The 20,632-nt window shown below is 47.8% G+C and overlaps 1 non-coding gene across 1 annotated transcript; it reads left to right on the top strand.

Moving 5' to 3' along the window:
• The first annotated feature begins 12,258 nt into the window (after positions 1-12,258).
• Positions 12,259-12,441, top strand: LOC149872225 (U2 spliceosomal RNA). Its single transcript, XR_016440871.1, has one exon. It is a non-coding gene; the product is annotated as a U2 spliceosomal RNA (small nuclear RNA).
• Positions 12,442-20,632: the final 8,191 nt, after the last annotated feature.

Genomic DNA, 20,632 nt, shown 5'->3' with positions numbered 1-20,632 from the left:
CGTTTTAAATGCTCTGCCTAAAAAGTCCTTTTCCCTCTCATCTATCTCAGATTTCCTTACTCTCTAGACTCACTGTACTATCAAAATTTGGATTCTATTCTGAACTTGTCCATAAGCATCCTGTGTAGTTCTGGGCACAATGCTTAGCCAAACATTTACAGACTTGGGTACCTTGAATTTAGTGGAAGTTGTAGGTGTTCAGCACATTTGAAAATCAGTTCATTGACAAAGACATGGATTAGGGAGTCTAATATGAGTTACCAAGGCTTGAACATGTAGTTCCATAGTGGATTTGTTGCAGACAGATAAGGGGGTCACAAGTGTTTTTCAGAAAGAGAGGAGGGGCATTTGCTAAACATGCTCTTCATTATGTGAAATGAGGTAGGCAGATGGGAGTTTGGTAAGGGAGGCAAAGGGATCGGACAGGTGGCAATCTTGGCCCATGGACGTGGGATATAGGAAGAGATGAGGTCTTTGATATAAGCATAGGCAGAAGACAGGTTGGTTTGAAGTGAAGCTTGAACTTAATTAACTTAGCAATGAAAATGATGAGAACGCAGTGCAGAAACTCAGGGAAGGGTAAGACTAGAAATGGGTCTGAGCTACAACTGCAGATCCAAATTTGCTCCACATTACAGTCTGAGGTTTCCATTTGTAACAGACACGACTACGGACACTAGCAGATTATTGCGTTGCATCACCTTTTCCTCAAAGCAACATGCGAGACCTAAATAAACCAGGCTCCCATTCCATGTGCTTCACATTTAAACAGCATTTTAGGCTTCTGAAATGGTATGCAAGCTACTGTTCATGGCACTCCTGGAAACACTTTGTCCCCACTGAAGAAAGGAAACTGACAAAAAGCATCATCTTAAATCTGTTTTACACAAGCTGGATAGTGATTGCTTTCTAACAGCCTGTAGCCAAGAAAGATAACTCTGCCCTCCAGGCCTAAAGCAGGACCCCAATTCAGTTGCCCCTCAAGTCAATGCTACCATGAAATGGAAGTGATAGAGAAATGTCAGGAACCGAGAGGACTCTCCACTATAACCAGAGACTGACCTGTGCTAAAAAATCACATCAGAACATCCTATGGCTTTTGAGAGAGTTCAAATCTCAATCAGACCTTCATGTAATAGGCCCTTCCTCCTCTGATCCAGCCTCTGCTGCATGGAAATACAGCCTATGTCAACCCCTTCCCTTCATTAATATCTGGGCTTGTCTTACTAACATATACAAGTTTCAGAGACCAAATGTACGCGCTGTATACTGCTTGCTGTCATGCCAAAAGGGGTTAATTTGTTTCCTGTTCTTAGTTTTGGGGGGTTTTTAATTATGTCTTTTCTGATGTAAGCAGGCCACAGTAAACCATGTTAATTACAATACACTACATTTATCTTTAAAATCTAGCATCATTTTCATGAAATAAAGTCCAAGGTAGCATTTTAGAAGAAAACCTAAAAGTAAGTATTTTAAAACTCACAGTTACAAAGAAAACCATGTCTGCTGAGGATTAGTGTCTTTGGTGCCTTTTCCTCAAGAACCATCTGTTATCAGTCTCCATCTGTGAGAAAAAAAGGGCTACAGTTGCAGGCTTAAAGATAAACCCCAGATTGGCAAGACAGGGATACAGAATCCAAGCCCGCTTATTTCCGCTCTCTGTTAATAATGAACACAGAAACTGTCAGAGCCAAATGATCTGACCAAAAGTCACACTCCTGAGTTGTTGAACCCAAACACATGTGAAAATGTCAGCCCCAGGATTTTCTTCTCTCAGATGGAAGCTTTGCTTCCAGAGAAGCTGTGTACCATCATCTGGGAAGAGGTTGTTTCTTTGGGTCTTGCAGAGAGAAAGGCAGACCAGCTGCTGTAGTTATACCCTGTGCCCTGGAGCATACCTGGGATGTGTTTTCCTTAGTCTGTTTTCCTCCTCTACTGATCAGATCTGTGAAAGCTACAGAAGCAGCTTGCTCCATACAAGATGGAGCCACAAGGTCAGAGAGCGGCACTATCAGGTTGTAAAGAAAGTCTCACCAACAGCTTCTGGCTCACGTAACAGGAGAGAGGCTGGGCCGGCCTGAGACCTTGTGAGAAGGTAGTTAAAGGAAAATGAATTGGGAGCATCCCAGTGCTCTAGTAGCAAGTGTAAATTCCAATAAATATAACAAAATAAATGTGGTATTGAAAGTCTCAGGAAGGAAGAATAAGATCCCATTGACACAGTTTTCCCACTGGCACTGAACTATCAATGTCACAGGGGGAAGGAGGCTGCTGTATGACCTTACCTGGTACATACTCAAAAAAACTAGCATATCAGGAAAAGCTTATGGCAAGGCAAAAATCAAGACTTCTTCCCTTAGGTGAACTGCTATTGAAACCAATGGGAATTTGTTTCTTTATTTAGAGCCATACAACCTGACCCAGGATGCTTAAAAAACTTCCCCCTCCAGAAACCCGTCATCACACACACGTTAAGCATTCCCATTTAGCCACGGAAGAAAGAACTGAAGCCAAATGGTCTGCTCAGAGCCCACCATCTTTCACACCCAAACAAGCTTTGGTCACATTCTGGCTACTCCCCAAAAGGAAATGTCATAAGCTAAAACTTGGATCCCATATCAGCCCCAAGCTCCCATTGCTTTCAGCGAGACAGGGATGGGATCCATTATGGAGGCAAGACTGGAATAGATGCTAAACGCTGCCCATTACAGAAGCATGAACCAGTGCAGACCAATAATGCAAGCTGCAAAGATGGGGGTTATGTTGCCTTCCCTTTACAGCGCCAGAACGTATTCATTGAGTTTTCCATTTAAAACTTAGAATGGGGCCTCCTGCTTGCTAAGCAGGGCATCACCCCAAAGTAGGTAAAGGAGCAGGGGATCCCTGATCTCCCTGGCCTAACTGGTAGTTTTGGGGTGGTGTTTCAGGAGCTGGCTGTAAAACATTTACTTCTCCCTCCATTAGAGCTGCAATCACTGGGCATGCTTGAGCTAAAGCTCCACTCCCCAAGTTAAATTAGTGACAGGGAGCAAAAGAACATTTTATCGTCTGCGAACCATGTCTTCACCAAGCTCTGCCAGAACCTGGAGCCATTAGGCCTTCACCTGGGATGGTTGAGATGGGCAGAGACAGTGAGATAGGTTGTAGGGTTGTATAATGCTTACTTTCTTGGTGATACTTCATGTGGCAATATGGACAACAGAGATATAGTAGTTTAGGTCGGATGGCTTGTACTGTTTTGGGGTAAAAGTACCCAGAGAAACGGATGGATGCTTTATCATCGAAGCCCTTAGTGAAATCCATTCACATACTTGAAACAATGGTTCTAACTAGTTCTTTGTTGCAGCACGCTGGCCAGCCTCCAGATAATCCAGGCAATTTGTAAAATCAGGTGAGAACCACTGAAAATGCTATACTGGGTAAAGTAGTAGAGTCAATAATAGCTAAGCTATTAAGAGACTATTTGTGCACCTGGGAAGCAGAGGGATCAGAGTAGGTTCAGCAGTTCTGGCTCCATGTTTATCCACCATCATATGTTAAAATCCTGATTTAGCTTGGATACCCCCTCATCCTTCCCTTTTACTAGTGTTGGCAGGCAGATAGCAGTGTCCTGACTCTGTAGCAGAAAATCCAAGTCCAAGACATAACCTGAGGTTACATGCCTTGTTCAAGCTGGGGGAATGGGGAGAAATTCATTTGCTGACTCACTCATGGGTTCAATAACTTTTAAATGTAAAGCAGGTTTTTAAAAATGTAGTCAAATCACATAACATTTCTAATTAGTTAAATATACCCAATGAAAAGCTTCCTTACTGTGGGAACAGTAAGGCAGTGGAACAGACTGTCCAGAGAAGCTGGAGAATCTTTTGTTGGAACTTTTTAAGATGAGGTTGAATAAGCACTGGACAGAGATGGTTTAGAGGGCTGCAGCAGATGCCCTGAGGTCCTTTCTAATGCAATGATTCTGTAATTCTGTATCATTGATAAAAACTCTTTTGAATTCCTTGGCAGTATGGCTACAGGCTGGGATATTGAGGCAGTCATCATGGCACAGGCTAGTACCCAATTCATCTAGGTTCTTGCTCAGTACCAGGCAGACTATGAAGTAGCTGCTCTGACTCACTGTGTGTGTGCAAATAATGCATCTTATCATACCTGTCTGGGATCAGCAGGAACTTTGTGCACAGCTCATCCATTGCATGGACCTTTAATAATCAGGCCTTGCAACCAGACTGCACAGTAACAAAGCCAGAGTTGTGCTTCCCAACTGAAAAGGCCTTAGCTCTTTTTGTGTAGCTCCTGCTATCTTTTCACTTCCAATGCATTACTACAGGAAATGGTGTCCCCTGGTCCCATTTATTTTTTTCCTTCTTGAAATGAAACTGTGAACTGAGAGTTCGCAGAACCGAGAGGGGAATGCAGCTAGCTGGAGCCAGCAGACAGGACGATGTACAAGCTCTCCACAATCCTCTTCCCATTATTCAGCCCCAAATGGTAACGCTATTTACTCCTCTAGTGCACCTGTCTAAAGAGGAAGCTCCGGGGTTGCATTGTTTTTGGATGAGTCCCTGCTGTTACTCTGGATGCTGCCTTCGCTTATCTTTTCACAGTGTTTGCAGAGTGCACGATGGACAGAAGCAGCGCAGCAGCTGTAAGAAATCTTGAATTCTGAGCTGTAAGTATACTTGGAAACCCTTTGTTCTGGAGTCAAAAGAATCCTTTCCTGCGTCCCACTTGGGATTTGATGCTTTAGAAACAGTTGCCCAGATACCAACAAAATCCTGTATAGCCTCCATGCTAACAAAAATAGCGTATTCAAATTTATTCAGCCCTACTCCTCTGGGCTGTGACCTCACCAGACCCCATTAGCTAAGCAGGGGTAAGCTGAATCTGTGCTGAGATGAAAGACTTCTAGGGATACTGATGCTGATAATTCAAACGGCAACCTTCTTGATGCGACACCATGCTACTGAAGCTATGAACTCTATGGGGACTCCAAGAGACCCTGGCCATTCCTGGTCATTAAAGATAGCACATCACTTTTCACAAGAAGAGACCTGCCATCTAACTTACAACATGTATGCAACACTCCTTGCTACTGACTGCTCAGTTTAATAGGAAAAGCCAACTTTTGCTACTAAGTTAATGGGCTTTGGCTCAGCTGGGAGGAGTCCATCCCTCAGCTGAGTCCTGAATGCAAGTTCTACCGATAACCCACATTAAAGTCTCAGTGGGTTAGCTCCCATGTGCTGGCCAAGTTCCAGTCTGTGGAATGGTATTGTAGTTTCATACCTGCTTGTGGCTGCAACTGGATAACACAGCTCTTCACTGGTTTCTTGTGTTGTGAGGCCCTTGTAATGACTCCAATATCCCTTGGCAGAGCCAGGTTATATTGTAGGGGAAGCACACTCTGGGCAAGTACTTAGAGACTGATGAAAATAGATGCAATCTATGAATCATATAATTTTCTGCTTATGGCTCTGCCCCCCCACCCCACCATCATACTCATACCAGAGATAAAAACTAATTAACCTCATCTTGGGCTCTTTAAATTTACCAACACACGTGAAATAAAACTTGTGTTGAATGTGTTAATGGACAGCTTTCTTCCTGGTTTCATGCTTCCTTTGCTATAGCAGTCAAATGGCAGAACTATACTTTTGCAGCTGACAAACCACAGATCAGCTAATACTGCTTTCACAAGTGCACTTTATCTACTGGGAAAGTTTGTGGGGCCTGATTCTCTGACAATCCTAGGTCCCACAACTCCAGGTAACACCAGTGCATATCCCCAGATTTTCCACAGTCCAGGCCTTTAACTATTACTATTCAAAGCTTATAGGAAAAAGATCCAAAAGATTCATATTCAGATGTGAAGGGCAGCAAGAAAAGAATATTTGGTGTGTAGGAAGCATTCAACATGATATAAAGGGGCAAATCAGAGAAACAGGAGATTGCAGGACCCTATTAAGTTCATCTCATCCCTTTGTGTCAGTACACAAATTATTTCCCTACTCCTAATTTTCCATTGCTTTGTTCATTTCAAGCAATGAGACTTCCACCACTTCCTGTGAAAGACAATTGCAGAGTCTAATAAACCTTATTGTCTGGAAACGTTTCCTGCTATTGAGCCTGACTTTTCCTTTCCTCAGGTTCACCCCACTGCTCCTTTGTATGCCCCTAAGTAATTATCCTGCCCTACGTTTACCCAATATCACATCGTTTAATTCGGCTATTCATATTAGTTTCTTTGAATGTTTGTCCACAAGTTCTTCTTTCCAGCCTCTTGACGTATGTGAATTCCTTCTGGAACTCAGGTATTCTAAGCTACGTGGAGTGCCATAGCTGCAACCCCACCAATGCCAGAGAGTAGCAGTCAGAAACATTTTTTAGTGGCAGGCTGGAATGACCCAGCTCAGTTTGAGGCAGGCTGGCACCAGAATCTAGCCCCTGCCACTGCTGCTTCTCCCAGCTATGGCATAGGCAAGCTCCCACCACCACCACCACCACTTCTCCTGTCTGCAGCATGGGCAAAGCCCATGGCCTCCACAACACCACCAAAGCCCCCCAGCTTTGCAGACCAGACTTAACGGCTCTGTGGACTGGATCCAGCTTGCAGGCTAAAGGTGATGACTGCTAAGAGCAGGGCCATCCCCAGGGGTGGGGTGAATTGGGGCAACTGCCCTGGATCCTGCACTTTGGGGGGCCCCGTGGACCTGGGCGGAGCAGCAGCAGTGTGGAGCTGGGCGAAGTGGTGGCTCTGCGTCCAGCCACTGGCTACCCCACCACCACCACCACCAATGGCAGCAGGAGCTTCTTGAGGTCCAAGGCCCATGGGATTGGAGCTGGGGTAGGGCCCCACATGGGCTAATTTGCCCTGGGCTCCGTACCCTGCTCGGGTCAGCTCTGGCTATAAGAGAAACACTAAAAGAACACATTAAAAAAGGCATAATTCTTTGCATCATCATAGCACCTACGAACCTGCAGGACTAGCTGCTGTATAAATATAGGCCAGAAAGAAAGTCCCTGCCACAAATCCTTATGCTCTACCATATTTACTCAAATCCAAGATGACTCTGAATTACAATGACTCCCCCCCAGTTAGATTGAAAATTGAAAATGTATAAATTGGTTATAATTTTCCATGTAAAGAATCTTAATTGTTGCAGGGTTCATCTCATCACCCGCACTGCTGCACCAGGGAAAGCAGCAACAGCAGTGGGGCAGGTGACTTGGGCAGGCAGGTAGCCCCTAAAATGAATTCCCACCTTTTGCCCCTCTGCAGCCTGAACCCCTGGTAGTGCCTGCACCCCTGCCACCTGCCCTCTGTGCCCCCAACCTGCTCCTCACCAACTCTGCCCCCACCTGTTCCCCACAGCTTCTTCCACCCCCTCGCCAAACTTCCTGCTAGGCTCAGGTCTAGCTCTAGATCCATTCCCATCCAGGCACAGAGCACATGCAAGCTCCAGCCGCTGCCTGGCCAGCAGCAGTACTCTGGGGCCACACTGCTGGTGCTGCATAGCCAGGCAGGGGCTCTGGCCTCCTTGTGCTCCATGCCCAGGAGGAAATGGAGCCAGAACGGAGCTCTGCCTGACAGCAAGCAGCCGGGGACACGGGCAGAGGCTGTAGTGAGCAGACAGAAGCAGGCAGCTGCTGCAGCTATGACTGGCTCAGGCCCAGAGTCAAGATCTGCAGCAACTGCCTGTTCCCCATCCTCCACTTTGTACTCAAATCCATGACGGGGGGCTCCCCACAGTTGAACAAGGGGAAAAACCTAATCTTGGATTCAGGTAAATACAGTATGGCACTAAAGGGTTAAGAATGGAGATTACTTTGCTCCCGATGAAGTTTTAATACTTCCCATGGTGATTTGCTAGGCTGGTTCTGGACACATGTTAACAATACCTACTCTTAGTTCTTAATTTCTGTCTAAAATACTGCCTTTCAGTTCATCTGCTGGCTTGTATATTTTCCCACTGCTAAGAGTCCTCTCCCACCTGCACAGGTCCATCCTAATACCACACACACTAACATCATCTGTCTCACTTAAAACTGGAGTTAAAAGAGCTTTGCTGACGCTGTGCGTAGGACAAGACAGATATCCTCAGACATGTGGGAGCGTGGGGGAGTGCTGTGTCGGCCTGGTCTCACTTCTGTGCTGTTCGATTCCTTGCTACGGAATCGACCCAGGTCCCTGAACATTCCCCCGGTTCCTGGTGTGATTCCCCAGCTCCCCAATCTTTCCCCCAGCTCTCTGCTTGCTGTCCCGGGATGATAGCAGGCTGCTGCCGCCAGCTGGAGATGGCAGCAGCTTTGAACTATTTCCCCAGCTGGCAGCAGCAGTCTGCTGAAACCCTGCATGCAAATCCAGGGGCTGCACCCTCCAGGAAGAGCTGGGAGAATGATTAGAGCTGGAGAATCAAACGGGGAGCTCTGGCTGACACGTGGAGCCGCCCCAGCTCCCAGACAACATGCAGCACCCTGCCGAGCCACGCTAGACTCATGCCATGGGGCAGCTACTGCAGGGTACCAGGTGGGAGCGATTCCCACTGCCCCCCACTGCTGCACAGGGAGGGGGGGGGCTCTGCTATCAGTGCCCAGAGGCCCCAATCAGTGCTCCTGCAGCCAGTGAGTGTGGGGCACTTTTTTTTTTTTTTAAAGTGCCAGGAGGCTGGGGCCAGGAGGGGTATGGGGCCAGGCAGGGCAGCCATGGGGGCTTCTCCCATGACTTCCCTGGCTGTCTGTCTCTGCCCCGGTAGGGGGAGTCACAGGAGCTATTCCCTGGTGCTGCTTGCCTAGCCAGTGTGGGGGTGGTGCAATGCAAGTGCGGCTCACTGTGGGCAGCAGCAGGGCATAGCCTCCACTCCCAGCACTGCCACACCCGCATCAGCGCTGGGAGCGGGGGCTCCATCCTGCTGCCACTTGCCAGCTGGCTCAGAAAATGTAGGATGGGAGCACAGCTGCGCTGGAAGTGGGGGCTGTGCCCTGCTGCCACTTGCCCCCTTCTGCCTGGAGCAAGCCATGCCTGCATCCCCCCCCTCCTCCCCCTGCCCCAGCTGGGCAAGCGGCAGCAGGACAGAGCCCCCACTCCCAGCATTGCTATGCCCACAACTCCCCCCACCCCGATCTGGCTGGGCAGCTTGTCCCAGCCCCAATCCCTCCCTCCCCCAACCCCAACAGACTTTCCAGCTGGAGGCAGCTGTCAGCTGCCTGTTTAGTCTATGGCCGAATCCCCAAATTGGCTGAATCTTTTTCCGAAGCTTTTCCAAATCAATTTGGATGCTTCGAATCGATTTGAAGCTTTTACTTGGGTCTCCCGATTTCATTTGGATTTGGAGATTTGGCCCCAGAATCTGGCCGAACTCCTCCGAATCGAATCAGCTACTGAAGCTTTGCACAGCCCTCATAGCTAGTAAGAATCCTATTAAAATAGTGTGTTCTTATTTACTGAAAATGGTAAAGCAGAAGTGTATAATCTCTTGTTGCCAGCACTGGCCATTTTTAAAGGGGCCTGTGCCAAGCTGCAGAAGTGTGACTGAAGCAGGAGACTCCAAAAGCCTCTTTCTGAGTGGCCACAGAATGAACCTTTGCAGAAGACATGATAACTAGCTTGGTTAGCAAAGGGAAGAAAGCAGTTAAGAAGCCCAGCTAAACTGGATCAAACTAAACAGAGCAAAAGACCTGCAAGAACATATTACAAAAGAAGGCCTTAAAACAGATCTCATAAGTTTAAAAAAGTTAATAGTAGTGGCTGATGTAACCATACACCTTGAATTCAGTTTTGCTATAACAGATACTGTATTTTCTTACATACAACACACACCTTTTTTCCCCAAAAGTCAGCTGCTGGAAACCGGTGTGTGTATTTTAAGCAGGGATATGTGGTAACAGCAGCTTCTGCACCTCAAACCTGTACCAGGGAAAAGAGAAAATAATGCTGAACATGCTGCACAGGGGGGACTCCCAAGCAGGCAGCTGTCAGTGCAGCTTTTCCTCCAGCAGAGGTTTATGCTGCAGAAGCCAGCTGCCCACCCAGCTCAGCTAGGGCAGAGAAGAGGTGCCAAGCAGCTTTGTTCAGGCAACAGTGCCTGTGGCATCCTGCAGCTAGGGGGTTAACAGAGCAGTTGCAATATTTTGCTCTCCCCTTCCCCAAATGCGTGCGCGCGCACCTACATGCACGCGCGCACCTGTGTTTTCCCTGAGAAAATACCCTACTTACTAGTATTTTCAAGGAAAAATCTTTTTTCTTCAGTCTGCCTTTCAAAAAAAATAAATAAATAAGAGATGTGCATCTTATTTGGGGGGCCTGCAACAAAATATGGTCTATTTCTGTTAAGTTTCTTAGATAAGTTGTTGAAACAAAGCAGCAGTGAAGATCATAAACCACCGTGAAAAGAAAACAGGATGGTGGCAAGCAGCCCTCTATGGAGATAAGGAAATAAGACGGAAGGAGATAAGAAATCCTCCCTTCCAGAAGCATATCTTTTGTAAGGACTGAAATCCTAGCTAATTGACACCTTCCCAGTTCATAAGAGAAGTGGTTCAGTTCAGTTTCAAATGTTTCAGTGAAGCAAACTGGAATAAAGTCAAATCAGAGAATGTTTATTATATGAAAATAAGTCACCTATAATTATAAGATATAGACTAGAGGGGAGATTAGGGAAGTACACAGTTAAAGAGCTGATGGCAGTCTGCATGCTACCTCCCCCTCCTAAGTCTCTCAGCTGGCATAGGTGAGAATCCCTATTGTCCGGTTGTGGGTATTCAGATAGGCATTGCAGCAAGTGTATATTCTTGTGCTTCTGAGGTGTGAACAATAAAAAGTCAGGATGTAGACTGGTCTCTTCCTGCTTTGCTAACCTGGTGGTGATAATTAAGGGAACAGTAACTATGCCTTGATTCTGTGCCTTTTAAAACTTGATGAGAGGTCCCAATCTTAGATGGGCTGTAGTCTTGTCACTCTAAAGGCCACCCCCCTCGGCACCTCAAAGGCCTCCACCCAGACAGAGCCCATGGCCCCAGGCTCCAGGCGGATGGAGCCCCTGCTTCTGCTGCAAGGGCTGCTTGTTGTTTTTCAGGCTCTGGGGCCCGGGAGCATGGCCACCTCCCCGTGTGGAGTCTGCTCCCTACTGGGGTCTTGGGCGCGCCAGCTGGAGGAGCTCCAGGCCACAGTCCAGAGACTGCGTGCCATCAGGGACTGCGAGTAGGAAGAAACTCCTACTGCCAGGCCCTTCTCCCCTGGGAGACAGAGGGTAGACCACAGTCTCCCTCCAGGACAAGGGAGGACCCGGGGACCTCCCCTTCTGTCCAGCCATGGGGTCGGTCAAGGGCTACAGGGCCCGCCGCACCAAGGCCCCTGCCCCGCTGGAGCTTTGCAACAGGTACGAACCTCTTGCAGCCCCAGCAGAGCCTGTTGAGTTGCCAGCTCCCAGAGGCGACACAGAGGACACTGTGTCCAAGGACAGTGCGTCCCCACTCTCTCCAAGACAAAATACAGTGTCTGTCGTAGGAGACCCCATCCTGAGGGGGACGGAGGGGGCAATCTGCTGTCCCGACCCCTTGGCCCGGGAGATTTGCTCCTTCCCAGGAACCCGTATCCGAGACATTGCAGAGAAGATCCCTAAGCTCCTCCAGCCCACTGACCACTACCCTATGCTCCTCATCCATGCGGGCACCAATGACACGGTTCGGGGCACTCCTGGCCAGGTCATGAGATGCTTCAGTGATCTGGGAGCAGGGCTTAAGGGGTTGGGGGCTCAGGTGGTGTTTTCCTTGATCCTTCTGGTTTCGGGCTACGGGCTGTGGAGGGAGAGGAGAATACAGGTAGTGAACCAAAGGCTGTGGCGCTGGTGTCATGGAGAAGGCTTCAGCTTCCATGACCACAGCCCGCTCTTTGGTGAGAGGCAGCTGTCAAGGAAAAATCTTAAGTTTGGTGCTGCCATCACAGGGAGTTGAAACTACAGACAGGCCCCCAGAACGTGCCCTCTGGGTGACCTGGAGGCTTGTCAATCACAGAGCATGAGGTAATCTGATCTAATGCACATGCTCAGTTCACTGACTGCATGATGTAATTTGACTAGAAATTTCTCTGTGAAGAGCGTTCTGATTGGCCACTAAATTCTTATAAAAGGTTTGTGAGCCGCCACCCTGGTGTAGTGAGGTAGGGTGTGTGTGTTTTGGAGGAGAGACTGTGCTCTATCTGCTATCACGTATAGTGTACTTACCTGGTAGGGGAGGTACCAGGACCATGACTCCGGCCTCTCTTCAGCATGCACAAATCCAGGGGAGACACCGTGATCAATCAGGTGGTTGATATGTCCTCCCTCGGAGGTCTATATTGAGCAGATTCTTTTTGGTGTTGGGTGGTGGAACCGGAGCTTGCTCCATCCACTTCATGCATTGACCTGGTATTGCCGTGCTTCCAGGACCGGTGCAAAAAAACAGGAAAAAAAGAAAGAAACCGATCTTGTGAGCAGAGGCTGCCTTTGCAGGGACTGTCTCACAGGGAGAGAACGATCCTGTGAGCAGAGGCTGCGGATGGCAGGGACTGTGAGGCGCAAGCAGAGGCTGCGGACGGCGGGTGGAGCTACTCGTCTTTTCGATCTCGGTTACGGGACTGTTTGGCTTCGATTTTGACTTCGGCTTACTTCGTTCTGGCTTCTCATCTCCGACCTCGGTTTACGGACTGTCTTTTGGACTGGCATCACGACCCCGTTCCTCGATTCATTACGTTACAGTTTTTGTTGTTTGTTATCCCGTTCATGAGCTGTTGACCAGCCCTGGGACTAGCTAGCGGGCAGCCGCACCTATCCCTCAGGGGGTAGAAAGCAAGGGCTCACTAGTGAACCCCGTGGGCCAACAGACCCCTTTGTTGTTCGCTATACTGTAACTGAAGAAATATCTGAGCCTATGCTTCCCAAGCGTGAGTAAATAAATCATCTTTGTTTAAACTTCCCATACAGCTCACACTCCACTGCCGCTAATCCCACCTGTTCGTATTCCAACTGCCACCCCGGCCCACCGTGACCTTGGGGCCCGATTCACTCGGTGTTTGGTTACCCCGACAGCAGCGAGCTGCTGGGAAGGGACAGCCTCCACCTCTCTCCACTGTGGAGGAGGCTCTTCTCAGCCAGACTGGCTGACCTGCTCCACTGGGCTTTAAACTAAGCCCGCCAGGGGATGTGGGGACTACCACCACTGCTGGCCCACTGAGCAACTCTTGCAAAGCCAGTAAGCTAAAGCACTTAAGGGAGCCCACCCTTGCCCCAGCCCTAGAACAAGCTGTGGGCAAGGCAAGGGCCCCCAAGGGGACACTTGCATGCCTGTACACCAGTGCCAGGAACTTGGGGAATAAACAGGAGGAACTCGTCCTCCTGTTCAACACAAATAATTATGATGTCACAGGGATAACGGAGACCTGGTGGGACTCCACCCATGACTGGACCATGGGTATAGACAGGTATACCCTGTGCAGGAGGGATCGAGTGGACAAAAGGGGCAGAGGTGTAGCTCTCTATGCCAAGGAGAACTACGCATGCCTACAAGCTGACGTCTGCACCCACGTGGACGACTGGAGACCCTCTGGGTTAAAATCTGTGGGGAACACAGAACAAGAGATACAATGGTGGGAGTCTACTACAGACCTCCCACAAAAAGTCAAGAGCTTGACCAGGAGTTTGCCAGGGAATTGGCTGAGGCTGTACACTCCTGGTCCATGACTGTCATGGGGGACTTCAACTACCCAGACATCTCATGGAAAGAGCACTCAGCCAAATCCGAACAGTCGCAAATCTTCCTCACGTGCATGGATGAGCTCTACCTGACTCAAGAAGTCTATGGGCCAACAAGAGGCAAAACACTGCTTGACCTGGTGCTGACAACCGGGGATGACCTAATTAGTGACCTAATGATAAAAGGGAAGCTGGGTGACAGCGACCATGAGCTGATCACCTTCACCATCCGCCAAAAAGCTGTCAGGTCAGTCAGCAGTACAGGGAGCCTCGATTTCAGGATGGCTGACTTTGACAAGCTCAGGAGACTGGAAGAGAGCCAATGTGGTTCCCATCTTCAAAAAGGGGAAGAAGGAAGACCTGGGAAACTATAGTTAGTTAGTCTTATCTCGATTCTGGGCAAGCTTTTTGAGAGAATTATTCTGGCACATGTCCATGAGGGGCCAGCAGGGGAGATTATGCTTAGGGTGGGTGGATGAGAATAGGATGGGTTTCAACACTGACAAGTGCAAAGTGATGCACCTGGGGAGGAAGAACCAGCACCATACCTATAGGCTGGGGAACTCCCTTCTCGTCAGGGCAGAGGCGGAAAAGGATCTTGGAGTCATCGACTCCAAGATGAACATGGGCCAGCAGTGTGGGGATGCAGTCAGGAAGGCCAACTGCACCTTGTTAAGCATCCACAGATGCATCTTGAGCAGGTCCAAGGAGGTGATCCTCCCCCTCTATGCGGCACTGGTCAGGCCACAGCTCGAGTACTGTGTCCAGTTCTGGGCGCCGCACTTCAAGAGGGATGTGGACAACATGGAGAGGGTCCAGAGGCGAGCCACTCGTATGATCAAGGGGGAGCAGGGCAGACCCTATGAGGAAAGCTACAGGGCCTGAACCTGTTCAGCCTCCACAAGAGAAGGCTGAGGGGGGATCTAGTGGCCTGTTACAAACTAGTCAGGGGGGACCAGCAGGCACTGGGGGAGTCCCTGTTCCCCCGAGCATTGCCAGGAATGACCAGGAATAATAGTCACAAGCTGGCAGAGGGTAGGTTTAGGCTAGATATCAGGAGGCGCTACTTCACTGTCAGGGCAGCTAGGATCTGGAACCAACTTCCAAGAGAAGTGATGCTGGCTCCTACCCTGGGGGTTTTTAAGAGGAGGCTAGATGTACACTTTGTTGGGGTCGTTTGACCCCAGTACTTTTTCCTGCCCTGGCTTAGGTCCCTTCCGACCCTACTCAGGTCCCTTCCGACCCTAGCAACTATGAAATTTGTCAATGAGGCCCTAAGGGACCATGACCCCAAAGGGAGGGGAGTTCAGGAAGAGTGGTCGCTCCTCAAGGGAGCGATCCTAGATGCACAAGCTAAAGCTATTCCGTCTCAGAGGAAAGGCAGCAAGAGGACAAAGCAGCCCCCTTGGCTCTCCAGGGAACTGGTGGTCCTCCTGCATCTAAAAAGACAGACCTACAAAGGATGGAGGACAGGATCCACCTCCAAGGAGGAATACTCTGCACTGATCCGGACCTGCAGGGAGCAAACCAGGAAAGTGAAGCCTGCAACAGAACTCCAAGTGGCCACAAGTATCAAGGACAATAAAAAGTCCTTTTTTAGATATGTGGGGAGCTGGAGGAAAAGCAAGGGCAACATTCGACCCCTACTAAACCAAAAGGGAGAACTGACAACCGATGCCCAGGAAAAAAACAACTTGTTAAATGGGTACTTTGCGTCAGTCTTTCACAAGTCCCATGGGACACCCCTGCCCATTACAGGACAGGGACACCTAAGTGAGGGTGGTTCCTTGGCCTCCATCAATGCTGACCTTGTGAAGGAACAGCTTGAGAGGCCGGACACCTTCAAGTCAGCTGGCCCTGACAATTTACACCCCAGAGTACTCAAGGAGCTGGCTAGTATCATAGCTCTGGTGCTCTGTTGAAGTGCCCGATGATTGGAAGAAGGCCAATGTGGCGCCTATCTTCAAGAAAGGGAGGAAACTACAGGCTCATCAACCTGACCTCTATCCTGGAGAAGGTCTTAGAAAAAATCATCAAGGAGGTCATCCTTAACGTACTGGCTGATGGCACCACCCTGAGGGACAGCCAGCACGGGTTTGTCACGGTTAGGTCATGCTTGACCAATCTCATTTCCTTTTACGACCAGGTGACCTATCACCTGGACAAGAGGGAAAAAATTGATGTCTTATATCTTGACTTCAAAAAAGCCTTCGACTTGGTATCCCATGATTACCTCTTGGCAAAACTGGCCAGCTGCGACCTCAGGTCCACCACAGTCCGCTGGCTGGGGAATTGGCTCCAGGGTCAGACCAGAGGATGGTGGTTGACGGAAGTCAATCATCATGGTGCCCTGTGACCAGTGGGGTCCCCCAAGGCTTTGTCCTTGGACCTATTTTGTTCAGCCTCTTCATTAAAGATGTGGACATTGGAGTCAGAAGCAGACTGGCCAAGTTTGCCGATGATACCGAACTTTGGGGTAAAGCATCCACACCTGAGGACGGGGGTAATCCAGGCTGACCTTGACAGGCTCAGGAAATGGGCAGACAAGAACCTGATGGTGTTTAACACTGAAAAATGCAAGGGTCTCCACCTTGGGAAGAAAAACCTGCAACATGTCTATAGGCTTGGCAGTGCTGTGCTGACTAGCACTACAGACGAGAGTGACTTGAGGGTCAGGACTGACCACAAGATGAACATGAGCCTTCAATGTGATGCTGCAGCCAGTAAAGCAAGCAAAACGCTGGCTTGCATCCATAGATGCTTCTCAATCAAATTCCAAGACGTCATTCTCCCCTTGTACTTGGCCCTGGTGAGGCCGCAGCTGGAGTGCTGCATCCAGTTTTGTGCTCCACAGTTCAAAAAGGCTGTGGAGAAGCTTGAGAGTCCAGAGGAGAGCCACATGCATGATCAGAGGTCAGGAAAACAGACCTTATGACAACAGGCTGAGAGCCATGGGACATTTCAGCCTGTAAAAGTGCAGGCGCAGGGGTGAGCTGATGGCCACCTATAAGTTTATCAGGGGTGTTCACCAGTATCTGGGGGAACGTTTGTTCACCAGAGCGCCCCAAGGGATTACAAGGTCAAATGGTTATAAACCCCTGCAAGACAGTTTCAGGCTGGACATAAGGAAGAATTTCTTTACTGTCCGAGCCCCCAAGGTCTGGAATGGCCTGCCGCCGGAGGTGGTTCAAGCACCTACTTCGTTTAAAGAGAAACCTGGATGTTTTTCTTGCTGAGATCCTATGACCCCAGCTGACTTCCTGCCCCGGGGGCTGGACTCGATGATCTTCTGAGGTTCGTTGCAGCCCCAATATCTATGGGGAAAAAAAATGGTTCTGCACTTTTGGAAACAGCATCTGAACGGCTAGTTATAGCAGTACTAACAAACAGAAATGGATTCAATTTGCATGGAAGGTGTGGGGTGGTTCACCCCTGCACAACCAGAAATACACGTACATGTCCATGCAGGCATTGCTACTGTAGCATTGTTTTCTATAGTTATTTGGTCCTTATGAGTCAGCGCCTGTAAAACAGAAATCCAGTGAGAAAGTAGAAGACCTTTAATCAGTAAGAGGAAAGATTACTGATGGTCTGTAGACCTGGGTCCATGCTCAGATACTATGGTGATAAGTACACTATGAAGATATCTACAGGGCACCAAGCAGTGCCATGCAGACACCCCATGATTGCTCTGGAGCTAGAAGCAGGTCCTGCTTCTAGGCCAATATGCCTGGTTTATCAGGCAAGCAAATAAGCCTGTGCATAGTGCCGTGCTAACGTGTTTATACTTCATCTGGTACAGAGCTATTGTGGGTAGTGCCATCTGCCTGACACTATGCAGACATACCCTATAAGGCTGACATAAAGGTTTTCAAAGGAATGTATGGGAACTAAGGGTGCCTATACATGTGCTCCAACACATTCTAATTAGAACGCATCAGAGCAGACGCCATTAATCAAGTCTGCTCCACGTTCTAATTAGAACACTTTAGCATTGCCACAGCATCATGTGTATATGCCCTGAGGATTAAAAATGGCTGCTGGGGCACTTTAACGTTCATCAAATAAGCTTTAGTTAAAGTGTCTCATGGCCAGTTAAACGTGGCGGTGGGAGACTTAATACGTATGACACTGTGGCATTTTAATTAGAGCAGCTCTCCAGGAACTGCTCTAATTAAAAATCCCCTCCCCCCATCCCCTGAACATATGTATATAAGCACCTGAGGTGCTCAACTCCTACTGAAAGTCAATCAGATCTGGGTGTTTATTTCCCTCCTGAAGGCAGGGATTTTCCAACAGAATAATACCCCAGCTACTTACTCCCCATTGTATCAGCATTTTGCACCAGTGGGGTCCCCCAAGGCTTGTGGGTGAAGCTCACTATATGCAAAGGGCTACCACAAGGCATATACACACAGCAGCTTTAGTCTGAGGGAGTGAGTAGGAGTTAACTTCTATGTAAGTAATAAGTACCATCTGGGATTGATCCAGGGACCCTTGAGCTAAACACATCCATCTCCTCTGCTCAAGACAAGCAGCCAGGCTCTCCAGTTGAGAACTTGTAACAGGCTCACATCTGGGGTTTGGACAGAGCTAATGACATACCATACTGAAGTTACACACAGGCTCCATGCTGGCCTTTCACACAGCAGTGACCTTAGCCAAACAACTGTGCTCGTGGGAGATGCCGAAATACACAACTGGGCTGAAGTGCCTCTAGTTTTCTAAGCCAAAGCCCTGTCTGGTTCTAGAACTAGTTTGAAAAATTCAACAATGTCTGATTGTGAAAGCCAGGGATCGAAATAAGTCTTTAAAGTGAAAACTGAGTCCCAGCTTGCCCTGGGCAGCACCCTGGAAGTTCACTGGGTAGGAAGTACCTCCTTGCCTATGCCAAAACCTGCCATGTTTCACTCTGAAGGGCTTTGATTAAAATCAGCCAAGGTGCAGAGAAGTGCCAAAAAGAAAGAATATAAGCAGCTTCAGATAAGGCACACCTGCCCCATCCTGGCATTAATATGGTGTTACTGATCAGACAGAACTGGAGTTGAAGGAATTCTAATTGTCCCTTTATAGACCCCTCTGTGTAGTAGTTAAAACTGGTGAGGTTGGCAGGAGAAAGGCATGCAGTCAGCAAGAGGGAGGGACCTACTGTGTAACATACTTCAAGAAGATATGGCAAGATCTGTCCCCTCCCTCCAAAGAGTGCTCAGTACTGGAGCCCTAACACTCAAGCCATTATGCAGGTAGGGAGAATTAAAAAAAATTCAACTCCCTATAGCACAACATGAAAAGAAAGCAAGCTCTCTGAGAGTAGACAGAAGTGGCTCTCTGACTTATCTGGCCAATAACTAGGTCTGCCAACCACAAACCTTTGCAATGACTTTTTTAAAAACACATGCTGCATGCTGCTGCAATCATCCAGCTAATTAGTGGAGAAACACAATAGAGCTACCCAAGTACTTATGGTGTTATTATTACTATCTAATGAGGTCGCCATTGTTAGCACTATAATTATAAAATTAATTAACAATGCTAAATTGTTAAAGTGCTACCCTCCCAATCCATCATGCTCTCCACAACTTCAAAGAACCGACTTTCACCATAGGCAGACAACAGTCAGTGCTGTACTGATAGTTGGTTTATTTCTATGTATATTTCACCCGGCAATCTTGCACAAAGTTGAAGCCATTATTAAATGTGTATGAAATTGATACAAGGTTAATGTATGTTCTTTGGGGTTTCCAGAGATGAGATTTCAGAATACAGGCTACAAATTGCAATTTCTGTGCTTCATGCAAGAATAGACTCTAGGAAATGAGAAAGCCTTTTGTAGAGTATAAAAGGTTATCAGGTGCACCTTGCTACAGAACAGCCCTCTCTCTATCTGCAACAGGGAAGCCAGTGTAACGTTACTTAAATATAATTCACTGTGTCCACTGCAAAAGCTGCACTACAAAAATCACCAGCTTCTGGTAGGGGCACAGACTAGAACAGAGAAAGGCATCTGAAGACATCTCAGAATTATCAGCATAATCTGTGCCATTCAGCAGTGCATACAATAACTCAACTAGTCATCAGCTGTGAAGTTACAACTTTGAGCAGCTTTTGATGGCATAAAGAATGGTTCTTTGAGGAATGGATTTTAGTTTTTTGGATACTTTGTCTATCTTTGCTTTTACAGTGTACAAAAATCAAATGCTGATCTCCATAACTAAGCAAAAAGTCCTCATGGCACAGAAATGTGAAGTTTAGACAATTTCTCCAAAACAGCACATGATCTTTACTGCCCTTGCAGCCAGCATCACATAAGATATAGTTTTATGGTTGATATAAGGATCGTGACAGTGCTATTCACAATTTTTTTAAAAGGCCAGAAGAAACCATAATGATCATTTTAGTCTGACTTCCTACATGACACAGACCATAGAGTTTCTAACAATAATTCCTGCACTGGGTCCAATAGCTTGCAGCTGAACTGGATCATGTATATTTTAAAGAGTGCCTGGGCATATCTATATGTTCATTAATGTGCCATAATTACATCGTATTAAGTTCAGGACCAGTAATAACAGGTACTAAATGTGCCATAATCAGCGCTACTGAGCATTAGCACAGATGAATGCTTTTTATATGATGTTATTCTGCATTAGATTAAGTCTACTGTGCATTAGTGCATTAGCATTGCTGTTGCCAGCTGTGCTAATACGCAGTAGAATTACTCTAAAGTACATTAAGCGTCTCATGTAGAAGTGCCTATTCAGTGGCAAGTGATGGGAAACCCACTTTCACTTAACAGTGGAGCCACTTACTGCTTAGTATGAAAACATCCCCACTCTAGATGACTGTGAAGTACAGGAGGAAAGTCATTTGGGTTTCTTAGATATTCATCATTTTTAAGGAAA

This window comes from Crocodylus siamensis, chromosome 2 (assembly GCF_052110815.1).
Source record: "Crocodylus siamensis isolate JL-2025a chromosome 2, ASM5211081v1, whole genome shotgun sequence".
Classification (NCBI taxonomy): domain Eukaryota; kingdom Metazoa; phylum Chordata; order Crocodylia; family Crocodylidae; genus Crocodylus; species Crocodylus siamensis.
This window is presented reverse-complemented; position numbering and strand designations above follow the sequence as displayed.